Source organism: Caloenas nicobarica, chromosome 12 (genome assembly GCF_036013445.1).
Source record: "Caloenas nicobarica isolate bCalNic1 chromosome 12, bCalNic1.hap1, whole genome shotgun sequence".
Lineage (NCBI taxonomy): Eukaryota > Metazoa > Chordata > Aves > Columbiformes > Columbidae > Caloenas > Caloenas nicobarica.
In genome coordinates this window covers 21465967-21479230 of record NC_088256.1, presented here as the reverse complement: position 1 = coordinate 21479230, position 13264 = coordinate 21465967, and the positions used below count along the sequence as shown (strand labels likewise).

Here is a 13264-nt window from a genome sequence, read left to right as displayed (position 1 = left end):
ACAGTGGTTTCTATTAGACATCAGCTAAAGGTCATTCCCAAACCTTGTTTGAGCTGAAGGATGAATTCAGCCCATATAGCATGATAGCCGTTAAAATAAAAAGAGAATTGGGACTAACCATCTCAAAAATAAACCTTCTGAATCAAAGCTGGAAGAAATAATAGTGGGTATTGCATTCCTAAGTTAACAGAAATCTACCCCAGGAATAGCTTAAGCTGCTGCTTTCAAAGATTATTGTTCAAGACGCATCTAAAAAGCTGAAACATTTTGTTATTTATTTCACAACATTAAAAATACATTTTAAACTAAATGAAACCAGCTATTGTGCTCCTGTACGAACCAGGAAAGCAAAGGCAGCTCATTCAAGTCTATCTGGTGCTAGACCATCACACCTTAAGTCTGGAAATCATCATGGATTCTCAGGAGACGTTTGGAAATGGAAACAAAAAACAGCCTAAAATAGTTTCAAAATTATAACAGTAACACCTCTAAGAAAAGGTTACGGCTGGAATCATTTTCCTGCGCAAATGGCAGTCACCAGTAACACCAGCAGCACACCCGCAGTTTGACAGACGTGGTTTCTCCTTTGGCAGTAACAAGGAATTTGCAACTACTGAAGTGCAGTGCATGTGAAAACAAAACGTTTGTATGTTCATTAGATTTGTTTTATAGTGCTGTATAAAGTAAGAAAAAATCATATACTAAAAAAAACCTTTTCATTGGAATTATATCCTTTAGTCATGTTAACAGAATATCAGATTATCTATTGTGTAAATATGTAGCAGTATAATATATTTGGCAAGTCTCAGCAACCCTGCTATATTAAAATGTTTTCCTAGTGTATCAAAAATCTCTCTCCAGATAGACATCACACACAAACTGAATGGGGGGAACACTGTCCAGAGCAGAAGCTGAACACATTTCATAAAGAGCAAATAAAAAGTTTATAATCCCACACAGAAGCTATCACAAAGACTGTATTTTCATTATAACATGTGCTGGATTTAATATGAAAAAAATCCTATTCCAAAGAGCTTATTACTTAAATGGAGACTTTTTAAAAATTTTTTTTTAATTTTGTCTTTTACCTTTGGAAAAAAGTCACATCTAGAACTGGATCTGTGGACACATCGAGATATGAACCTCCTGTACTCTGATAAAGAAAACGCTGAGATGCTGCCATGCCTGAAACTCCAGCAGATCTCTTGCAAATAAGACTTAGGAGTTATTTTAAACACACTTTAACCTGTCAGTTAAATTTTGCATCAGTGATCTCCAAAGGTTGTTCAAACACTATAACATTAGACGCAAAAGTCATCCCCAACCTTAGGCTAGGGAATAGCCTTGTCAAAAAGATCAAACCTTATTTATGAATTCTAAAAAAACCTTGATTTGAAATTTAGGCCCCCTGCAATTTTGAGGCAGGAAACATTGTGGGGCGGGGGGGGGGGAGAAATACGTATATGTATCTATAAAAGCTACCCTCTCCCACCCAAGTTTTTCAAATAAACAGTATTAACAAGGTATTTAAGATATCATCCCAATCCTAAAATAGCTCTCCTCTGCCACAGGACCACACACAAGACCTTCTAGGTGGACTGGTTTACTTTGAGCAAAATTAAGGGAATGAGAGACTGAACAGAATCAGACTTAACAGAAGCTCAGTTACAAGCTCGGCTCAGCAGAGACCACCATCGCTCCATAACAGTCAGCTCTTCAGAACTAAATATATGGTTTGGTTCAAATGGTGGAAATAATTTATAATGACACCCGAGTGAATTTGTCCGCCCCATCCCGTGTGAAGTTGGGCTTCCAGCCAGAAGGGCACCAGGACTTGGATATGAAAACCTTCTTCATGACTTACCCAACAAACATGCTCAATGTTTTTCAGTACTTCCAGCTGTAAAGCCCGATGTCATTCTGATGTAGGTATCGCCAGGACCTCGCAATTCTGATCGTGTAAAACAAAAAACTCAACAAAATGCCCATCCCAACTCCAGACACATAGTCCGAGGCTTCTGCACTCTGCGCCAGGTGTTTTCTTCTAGAAACTTTATTTTTTTTTTCCTCTTTTGAGATCTAAAAAAGTGACAACTCCAAAACATTTCTCCTTGTCTTCCAAAAAGTTTAACTGTTCCTTAAATGCTTGTTCACCAAAAACCCTAAAACCCCAGAGAAACAGCAGACACAATATACCGAGGCCCATGGGAACTCTGACATTAGAGCTTTCACCTTCACTTTCACCTTCCCTTACTCATCTGGATCAGGTTCCTGACGTGACTGTGCCAGGAAGGCAATAAAAAAAAAATTGTCCCGCTCCACTCCCAAATAGAAACTACACAAGCAACCGCCCACAGTGCTGAAGAATTATTTTAGCACCGAAGAATTATTTTCTAGCCTGAAACTACATCTCTCGAGACGGGAGAGCTCTACTCCATGGGGACAAACCTGGCAAACACAGTGGGCAGGGCGGCGCTCACCGACAGGGTCATCGCATCTTCCCCGGGACCGCTGAACTTCTTGCTGCTCGTCACAAGAGAAACTCCACTGTTAACAACTGGGAGTTCAGAAGAAATTATCTGTTAATGCCCAGAGGACACTCGATTTGAGCCGTTCGTTACCAATATGCTCATTGGTCATATTAGGGCCATGTCTGTCCTCTTAATGATTCATTTATGAGGCCTGTAAAATTTGCATTAACAATTTCTGTAACACAAACATTCCATTACTTTTAGATAAATATTTTCTTCATTGTTTTGGTTCTTTTATGTCATATCCTACACAATTCTGTGCTGCTTCCTAAGCGACCAGCCCCATAAAACAAAACCCAGTCGTTCCTGAAAGGTCCTTTTCCAGCTCCCGGAGTGTCCGAGCGAGCTAAACACCTCCAAAGACTGAGCCCTTCAAGCGTTTCATTCTTTCTTCAGTTTTTAAAAAGTAACGGGATGGAGATATTTTCCAGCTGTATCAGCGTTGTTTAGAAAAATTAAGTAATTAAAGGCAAACCTGACTGCTGCTTTCCGCCGGCGAGGAAGATCACATATTCTGGCAGAAGCCAAGTTACTCATTTTAATGTCCTAAAGCACAAAGCACAAAATTTTCAAACTTGCAATGTAACAACATATTTATTTTAAATATGATTTTCTAAGTGTGAAACCGTACCCCCTGAATTTCCAAACATTGTTCTGGTTGTTCAGGCCTTGAAGGAAACCAGTTTATTTACACATTAACAACATATTACTGAAATTCTATACCCAAATGTCTATCTAAGCCACTTAGTTACAGAAATAACACACACCGTGGCTTGTTGAAAAGTAATTCCAAAAATACTTCTGACCAGAGTCACAAGAAGTAGAGCACGCTGTTGAAATGAAAAAAATGATAAAAAAATGAGAAAGGAAAAACCCTACAAAGGACAAAAGCAGTGACGGTGTCCTCAGAGGTCTCACGGTACAGTCAGAGCACTATCAGTGGTAAAGAACAGCTGGAAAGCCAATAGTGTATTTATTTGCAAATAAAATACACCCAACTCTAGAAAGACAACACTATACTCTAAACAACACAAGCCCTATTACGTACCTGAAAACGAACCTTGGTGATAATGCCATAATGGCCCCAGAGAAGCCTGAACTGGTCAGCAAAAAGGTAACTAGAATTTACACCTTTATGTAACTCCAGACCTGAACAGATGAAGCAAAATGTTTAAAACCGTGCCAAGATTTACAAGATGGAAACTGCAAGTTTCTACAAGGAGCTGCACATGCTCCGAGATTCTAAACCACACGTTAAATATCTGGATAACTAAGTAAAATTCTTTCCTATGGGATATATTTGGTCTTGAAGTGGAAGGTAAATTTGAATCCCTTTTATTATAATTTTCCCCTGTAAAGGAAACAAGTTCTGCACATTTATTTACCAATCTTTGTCATTTTCAGGGCAAAAAGTTCTATTTCAAAGACTGGAAACAACCCAAAGAAATGGCTATTGTATGTGTGGACAAGTCCACCGCAACGGGAATACATGTTCCAAAGCACCCTGTGAGCGAGGAATACCTAGTTCACAGCAAGGGATAAGTATCTACGTATTTTTAAAAGCTTTTCTTGTCATCTTCAAGGAGGAGCTGGCTGAGGACCAGCCAGCTGGTAAATTTAAGTGGCTGGTCTCCCTTATCCTACGCGTTGTATTTCCAGACACCAAACACGCTGCGTGTTCGCCAAGCCAGTGAAACCTCTGGTGATTACATCAGGGAAACACCAAAACTCAGCCCTTGTTAGTGCCAGAGCTGGGTAGTACCTGTCCTAAATTAACCCAGAGAGTGTTATGGGATGGCAGACACACGCACAAAGCTGGTGTGACACCAACGGGATCTGATCCAGAAGTTCTTTTCCAAAGGGTTGCATTCCACATCTTGAACAATGATTGATTTTTTGTTTTAAACTTGACTCTAAGAGAGAGAGCAATCATCTGGATTATTAAACCCAACAGTAACACCCCCATTTCCAGGAAAGGTTCCCTACCACCAGGTTGCTCAGAGCTGTCAGGTGGTGTCTAATCCAACAAAGAAGAAGTAACATCAGGACTTCACAAGACAAACACAAGCAGGAGTTTGCTTTCAGGTTTCTGTAGGCACTAAGGACAGCAAAGGCTGATTTTCCACCAGCTCTGATTCAATCTGCTTCTGCGAATCAGAAATGTGCTTGGGGTATCCCATCAGTGCACTGATGCAAACAAGCTTTTTAACTGAAGAACTCCCTTACAAAATATGGCTTCAAAGACAAGCACAGAAATACAGCGAAAACAAAGGATTTCTTCAAACGGCGGGAGATTATGCAAACTGCAACCAAGGAAGAATTATTTTGATACACAAACTGAAGACTCTTTCCCTTGTGCAACATGAGAAGAGGTTTGGGCTGTAACGCTTTAGCTGCACTGCGCAACAGATGAGTCTAGTTAAAACAGGTTATACTTAAACCAGGGGTTAAAACAGCCCCATAAATTACTTAAATTACCACATCTGAGCAGTCTCACAGTAACAGACCATGTGCATTTTTTTAGTTCATGGAAAATGCAAGGTAAGGCACGAGTATGAGATCATACGCGGGGTTTAAGCAAACACTTTGCTCAGCATTTGGAACACACATATAACCATATCGCAGTTCAGCTGATGCGTGCGGACACACTAAAATAATTTGCTTCCATACCTGAGCTTTAAATATTTATTGGTAAGCCAGCTAACCTGTTACAAGTTCAGACACGTCATCACACCTTTACATAAGAGCATAAGTGGCAGTTACCACAGTTTTAAAGAATCTAAGGATGACAGGGTATGTTTTATAAAGTTTATATTTTAAGAAACCCCAGGTCACTGTAGTATGACGACCTCAACTGAGGTTATACATTAATGGTACAGATCACTCTGCTGGTTCGCAACACTTCAATACTTCACACAGCAGAACCGAAAGCAACTCATCCCCATTACAGAGATATCAGTGTTAAAGCTATGTAATAAAGGCCATGGAACAGCAGATTAAAATACGTCATGTAAATTTATAAACCCATATGTAACATGGTCAAGTGACCTTCCTCCCCAAAATACCTATTCAACTCTAGGAGACTATAACACGGTTACCAAATTTTTTTTTCATTGTCTCTTGTAAGAAATCGATCTGCTGATGGATCTTTTGTGCACAGGACACCCCCAGCTTTTCTCCCCAAAGACTGACTGACGTAGTTTCACAACACATTCTATTCTACATCGATTAGTTACCATTCAGTTCTTTCCTTGATTTCTTCTGTTGCATTAGAGAATTGTGAACCAAACAGACAGGGCTTGGGAAAAAGGGGTAAACTGCTCTTCACAAAGCTGAGACGAGCACGTTACACTGAATTATAGAGCAAAGTCGTGACACAAAAACTACTTCTTCATTAGAGGGGGACCTGATCACAGCACAGATAATCCCCCATCACAGAAAAACTCACATCAGCTCTCCAAAAGATGGAACAACCATTCTATGTCTTTACATCAAAAGGTGATTTCTGATTCACGAATATTTTACAGTGCATCTGCTTATTCCCCTCCAGTGTAAAACACACTGATCTAGCCCACAGTTTCTAAAACTCGTCTTTACTTTTGGCTGCTTGTATTTTTAAGAACACAATTGCTATGGTTTCATAAGAGTCTTGCAGTATTGTACAACAAAAGACAATCCACAGGAATCTTCATTAATAAAGAAAGAGAAAGTGAGAGAATTCCTGCTCTCACCTGTGCCATACTGTGGCAATTCTCTGACAGATTTTTTTCTGCTTTTGGAGCAGGTCAGTTCCATGACCTGAGCAATTCTGTGACTGAGGAGCTCAATTCCATGAACTCCAACTAAAAGTATCTGAGTAAGGGTACCTAGTTGGTCACTTGTACGTTCGCTACCACCCACCTGAGCGCTGTTCTAACCAGGAAATGCGTTTCACTAAAACCAGAATTGACTTTATCCAAAGGCCAATAACACAAGTCTCTCTAAGTCAACACATCCAGCTACAGGGGTACGGGAAAGTGACAGAGAGAATGTTATGTGAAAATAAAGATAAGGTTGCTACCTCATAAAATCAATAATGTTTCTGTGGAAATACCAAACCTCTTCTTGCCTCAAGAACTCTATCAGTTCTTCCTTCCTTAGTTCATTTTTTCCATTTGATAATATGTTATCAAACAATTTCTTCCAGGAAAAAAAAAAAAGGAGTCTTAAGTTTAGAAATCTGTCAAATACTTTAATATTATTCCACCTTAAAGTATTACTTAACAGGAAAAACGCTTCACAAAATCTGGGAGAATAATAAGTTATGTCTAATTACCTTTGACACTCTCCTGACTTGAATTTGCTCCTGCTGATAAATGTTATACGGTGAGCGGCTGCTGGAGTGTGAGCAATGTGCTGTACTGTCCCTCGATCTTCTTTCTGCAGACAAGAAAAAAGTAACAGTAATTTCTTTTTTAGTGAGCTGGCAAGCATAAAGTCTTCAGGAAAAAAAAGGTGCAGAAAACAACCCACATTCAATAAGACAGCAAAAGCCATTAGAGAAGAGCCACTCATTAACTCTGCTAGAAACAGCAAATAAGGAAGACTCCACTGGGAAAGAACCAGAAGACCTTACACAGCTTTCTTGCATTTATTCAGTATGTACGGAAAGTAAAACCTGACAACTGTGTAAACACTGCACATATATATAATGCTATATTAGCCAAAGACACTCCACTGCTTGTCTATAATCTAATTAGTGAAAGGTAACTTGAACCCTATAAAGACAGTTCCCAAATGAAGCACATTCTGTGGTAATTAAGTGCAGTTATCTATGCTGTATTCCTCTATTTAGCAATAATCATGAAAATAAATCAAATTTCCAAAAAAGTATGTGAATGTGTCCAAATTTAAATTATCATGAAAGTATTTATCTTCAGATAGGGGACATAAAAAAAGACATAAATCGTACAATCTGGAAAACACAATCACAGTTTTCTGCTGCGGGGCAGCGCAGCTTTATCCTAGAAACTGTTCCACTAAAGATGCTCCAGCAGGAGAAGGTAACAAACAGCTTCAGTAGTCAGTCAAAATGTTATATTTAATAATGTAAAAACCATCACCTTTTACAAGCTTGAGCAAAGGGAGGCATTTTCCACATCAGTCAAGATACAGGGAGCAAGAGCAGATTTACACTGAGATTGGAACAGACTAAGGGCTCAGAGCCAGTGGTCTGTCTTTGCTGGTCAATACACAGAAAGGATTGTGTTAGCACCACTGAAAGAATAAATTATCACTGCTTTTACAATAAGCTCTTCAAGAATGCAATAAAGAGTTCAGTGTGTGCTCCTCACTCAGGAATCCAAAACTTTTCAGTGAAAGTCTGGCTGGCAGCAAAGATAACAGCTGAAAACTAACCATCTCGACCTTGGAAAGCTTCATGACAACGTGCTAAAAACAGGTGAAAAAAAGGAAAAGGTTACTCCTCTGATATTCACCAGCCTTGAAATGGCAGCAATGAAGAACCACAGTTTTAAATAACAATAGTTCAGACCCCATCTTTTTGAGATATAGCAAAATAAGAAGTGAGAAATGTAATTTTTTTTCCTGAAGTCTCTTGACTGTTGCAGTATTACTAATATTGGGGTTTTCTCATCTGCTTTCAGAGATTTAAATTTAAAACTCGTCTGATTAAACGAAATGATGACAGGAAATCAAGAAAATATCTAACTAGGGAAGGCATTCTTACAGTATTTCATACCGGCTCATGACTTTGGTGCAGAATACTGTACAAATGCCTCCCCAGCTGTATATTTTCTTAGAAGCTACAAGCTTATTTCTACAATTTGACAAGAAGTTTTCCAAGTTGCGGAAACAGCGGGTCATCATATCAAAGTGCCAGTTTCAGTCTTCCAAGCTTAAAACATGGATTGTAGTTTGCTTGAAATTCACTCAAAGAGATTCCAAAATGGTTTTTAATAATGGGTCTACAAATGGATCTACAAATCCATCCACATACCGCTCAAATGTGCTGTATTCCCAGTGGGGCTTTGCCAAGGCCACGCACTCGCTCTCGTGAGCAGAATGCCCCAATTTTTACTGTTTGCACAGTACACACAAAATCTTGTTTTTTAAGGACTCACCAAACCTTTCCTAAAAATAAACATAGAAGATGAAAGATTGTTGGCACGGGTGTGACAAGCCACACAGTCAACATGATGCTAACGCCAGCCACCAAAAAAGCCCCAAACAAAAGCCTGTTCAAAGTGTTATGCAGAACATTTATATTCAACTTTGTTGCAAATTTGGTCTCAGCACATCAAAAGATGCAGTTTGTGATCAAGCACTGTGGCAGGAAATGTATTTGTGTAGACAAAGTTATCTTTATTCTCTCGAAAGGTGAATACACTGGGAAGTATTGTTTTAAGCTATTCTAACATCCAATTCCCCAAAACCATGGGCAAGTAAACCACTGTAGTAAAATTAACCACCAAATTTTACAAACAAAAATAATCTATCCTAATAGAGCGGGAATGAAAACAGCCTGTAATATGCATCTGTGGAGATACAAAGCCCAAGAAGTTGAAATTAGTCCATTTCATTGTCAAAATGCTGCTTAACTGCAGTTAAGGCCAATTTTCTCAAAAGCTTGCTGCAACAATCCTGAGCCTCCAATGGAGTGAAGAACTTGTAATATCTTGCTCCAGGAGTCCAAGCCCTGCTTGTTCAGAGATCGCTGGATTAAGAATCACAAACTAAGGATAACACTGAACACAAAGTAGATTGCTGTCGACTCAGCTTTGTAGAATATTAGATTTATTTGATTCTAGCTAAGAACAAATTATTCCCAGACAACAACAGCATTCCAAAACTTTGGAACGCAGGAAGGTAGAGAGATCTAAAAGAGAGGACAGCGTAATAGCTGGCTGGTTTTCAACATGCATGATTACACACACAGAGCCTTGAGAAAGTCAACAGCTTTCCTATTTTACCACCTTATCCTTTTTCACATACAAATTACATAAAACAAGGAAAGGAATGCAAGTGTGGGGAGCAACTCGGGTTTTGCTTCTTTCTCCCAAAGATACTGAACAAAATACAAAGTGTTTTCTTTTATACTGGATATTAACTCCAAAGGCAATTTATTGGTTTAAAATGCAGGGAGGATGCTTCCCTGGTTAAAATGCTAATCTGAGGCTCAGGAAATCTAGATTCAATTCCCTGCCTCACCACATACTTCCTGTGTGACCTTGGGCCATAAATATTTCGGTGCCTCAGTCTTTCCATCTGTGACTGAGATAGTATTTCCCTATTGAACCAAGTGTCATAAAGATAAAAACATTAGGAATCAGAGACCATAGGCATATGCGGACCGGGGCTGCTGAAGAACTTATCTGCAGCGGTTCTGTGTGTCAATATTCACAATTAGGCATCGGGTAAAGCAAGGAAGGGCTGCCAGTGCTAAAAACCTAGCTGCCACAGGACAGAAAAGATGTAAAATATTCAAAAAATGGATAGAAACTGAAACACAATATAACCTCAATTATGAAAATAAACTAACTTTACAGAAAACTTCCATCATTCCAACAAGAAATCCGAACAGCAAGTTTTAAACAGAAGCAAAACTCAGAAAGCAGCTGAGAGTGAGCTGCTCACAGAAGCAAATACACCTGCCAGCAATGCATTAATACCCCATTTTCAATTATTATTGCAATGTGCTGCGCACAAAACGCCGCAAATAAGAGGTGGCAGAGGGGCTGCTGAGGCTGGGGGTCCCGAAGCCCTCGAGCTTCTCCTCCAGCCCTCCCCAGGAAAGACACCGCTCAGCACTGGAGTCAACAGCCTTTTGTAAGAGGCAGTAAATGGGACTGCGCTGAGAAGCGGTCACACTAGGGTCCCCACCTTTGCTGCTGCTCCAAGGCAGAGGGGGGAGAAAGCAGAATGGTGGAGGGTTAAAAAAAAAAAAAAGAAAAAAAAAGAAAAAAAAAAAAGAGATGGTCACCACCCAAACAGTAGATGACAGGACTGACCTCCCCCTGCCCCGACCCCAGGAGGAGCTGGGGGAGGTGTCTGGTACTGGAGCTGCTGATCAGCCAAGGGGAACAACTAGAAGGCTACGTGGCATTTGCAGGCAGCGGCTCCGGCTGCCGAGGAGGGAGAACGGGGGAAGGGGGGGTGGCGAGGGGGAAGCTGGGGAGGGGGGGGCACGATATGACTTCAGATCTCAACCCCTAAAGAAACAGAAGAAAAAAGGAGAGGAAAGGGAAGGCGAGAGACGGAGAATTCGTGCGTTGGGGAGAGGAGCGGGAACGGGCGGCGGGAAAAGCCGGTGCGGGGAGCCCGCGGGCACCCCCCCGGACACCCCCCCCGGGGCCCCCGGCCCGGGCGCTGCCGGCCCCGCGGGGCTGTCCCGTTAGAACCGCCCCCCCGCACCCCAAAGCCCCGGCTCCCCGCGGGGCAGCCCATCCGAACAGCCCTTCTCCTCCCCTGCGCCCCCCACACGTCCAGCCGCCCCCCACCTGCCCCGTGCGCCGCGTCCACCCTCAAACCGCCGCGCCCCGGGCTCCCCCGCGCAACGCGCACCCCGCACCCCGGGGTCCCGCTGGTCCCCTCAGTCGCCTCCCACCCCGCCGCCCCCCCGCCGCCCCCCCGGCCGCCTCCCGCCACAGACGGGCCGGTACCCGCCGCTTTCCCCCCCTCAGCCCCGACCTCGGCGGGCTCCGCTCCGCTCCGCTCCCCGCCGGCGGGTCGAGCCGGCCGCCCGCTCCTGGCACTGCCCACCGCGCCTTGGGCGGGGAGCGCCGCTCTCCCCCGGCCTGGCCCCGCCGCCCATCTCCCGCCAGTCCCGAGGGGAGAAGCGGGGAGGCCACGGGAGCCGCCCACCCCCCGTCCCGGGCCGCGCCGCGGCGGCCCCCGCGGCAGCACTGACCGTGCGCGTCGCCGCAGCCCCCGCCTCAACCCCGGCGCTGCCGACCGCCAACCGGCCGCTCCGCCATGATGGAATGCGGGCACTGCGCCTGCGCCGCCGGCCGGGGGCGGGCGGGCGCGCCAACCACACAGGCCGGGCCGATCTTCGTCTTTCAGCCACCCGCTCCCGCGAAAAGAGGCGCGGGGGGGCGGCGGGGGGCAGCCCGCAGGTGACCGGGCGGCCGTGGCCCCGGGGTGGGTGACGGGGGTGGCGGGGCTGGGGGGAGAGGGAGGGGACGCGGCTCTTCAGGGCAGAGGTGGCACCGAGCGGAGGCAAAGAGGCCGCGGTGGCTGGGGCGGCCGGCGCCCGTGATCCCGCCATGGCCGAGGCCTGGGCCGTGTCCCCTGAGGTGCCGCTGGGCCCTGTCCCGCAGGGCCGGGCTTGGTGGCACCTGATGGCGGCTGGCCTGTCACCCCACACACAAACCGAAGCCCAGCTGTGTCCTCCGTCCCCTCGTTGTGCCAAAACCAGGACAAACGTGGTGGTTTACACATTTTATACGTTTCATCTCCCTCCCACCCAACTCAGGGGGACAGGTGGGTCACAGCATATAGATAGACCCAAGCTATAATATTGTGTAATAATACAAAAAGCCTCAATGCTGGCGGCCGTAGGAAGCCAGAGGTGTGACACCAACTGCTTAATTGGGCAAAGCAAAAAGGCAAAATTTTGTTAATGGCTTGTCAAAATGAGGAGCTGGTTATCCCGGAGCGCGGCCCCTCCATCCTCCACGTCCTCAGAGCGTCCCCAGCCCTGGGGACACCAAACCCTGGGGACACCGAGTCCTGGGGACACCAAACCCTGGGGACACCGAGTCCTGGGGACACCGAGTTCTGGGGACACCAAACCCTGGGGACACCGAGTCCTGGGGACACCGAGTTCTGGGGACACCAAACCCTGGGGACACCGAGTCCTGGGGACACCGAGTTCTGGGGACACCAAACCCTGGGGACACCGAGTCCTGGGGACACCGAGTCCTGGGGACACCAAACCCTGGGGACACCGAGTCCTGGGGACACCGAGTTCTGGGGACACCAAACCCTGGGGACACCGAGTCTGGGGACACCAAACCCTGGGGACACTGAGTCCTGGGGACACCGAGTCCTGGGGACACCAAACCCTGGGGACACCGAGTCCTGGGGACACCGAGTTCTGGGGACACCAAACCCTGGGGACACCGAGTCCTGGGGACACCGAGTTCTGGGGACACCAAACCCTGGGGACACCGAGTCCTGGGGACACCGAGTCCTGGGGACACCAAACCCTGGGGACACCGAGTCCTGGGGACACCGAGTTCTGGGGACACCAAACCCTGGGGACACCGAGTCCTGGGGACACCGAGTTCTGGGGACACCAAACCCTGGGGACACCGAGTCCTGGGGACACCGAGTCCTGGGGACACCAAACCCTGGGGACACCGAGTCCTGGGGACACCGAGTTCTGGGGACACCAAACCCTGGGGACACCAAGTCCTGGGGACACCGAGTCCTGGGGACACCAAACCCTGGGGACACTGAGTCCTGGGGACACCGAGTCCTGGGGACACCAAGCCCCACCTCAAAAAAGGATCAAGGACACGGGCTAAAAAAATACACAGCAGAGGCCAAAGAACCCCCCGGCACATCCATTTTCTCCGGCAATGAACACAGCGATAAATTTTGCGCTCTTCAGGTTATTTCCACCAGACGGTTGTTTGCACCGATACGTTTCCATTAAAGTGTTTTAAGCAAATTCCAGGCACTTTTTTTTTTTTTTTTTTTATTAATTTAAAGCAGTGATTTAAGGG

General features: G+C 45.1%; 1 protein-coding gene across 5 annotated transcripts in view; it reads right to left on the bottom strand.

The window, feature by feature from the left end:
• LOC135993383 (fibronectin type-III domain-containing protein 3a-like) overlaps positions 1–11520 on the bottom strand; it is a 37936-nt gene extending 26416 nt beyond the window's left edge. For 2 of the 5 annotated variants that reach the window (XM_065643208.1, XM_065643207.1), the window contains exons 1-2: positions 11440–11520; positions 6847–6950 (exon numbers count right to left, since the gene is read on the bottom strand). The gene's annotated coding sequence lies outside the window, so the exon portion shown is untranslated. Of the gene's footprint in view, positions 1–6846; positions 6951–8529; positions 8664–11219; positions 11380–11439 lie in introns of those variants that run through there. The other 3 variants (XM_065643209.1, XM_065643210.1, XM_065643211.1) reach the window with 3 other exon arrangements.
• Between the last annotated feature and the right edge of the window lie 1744 nt (positions 11521–13264).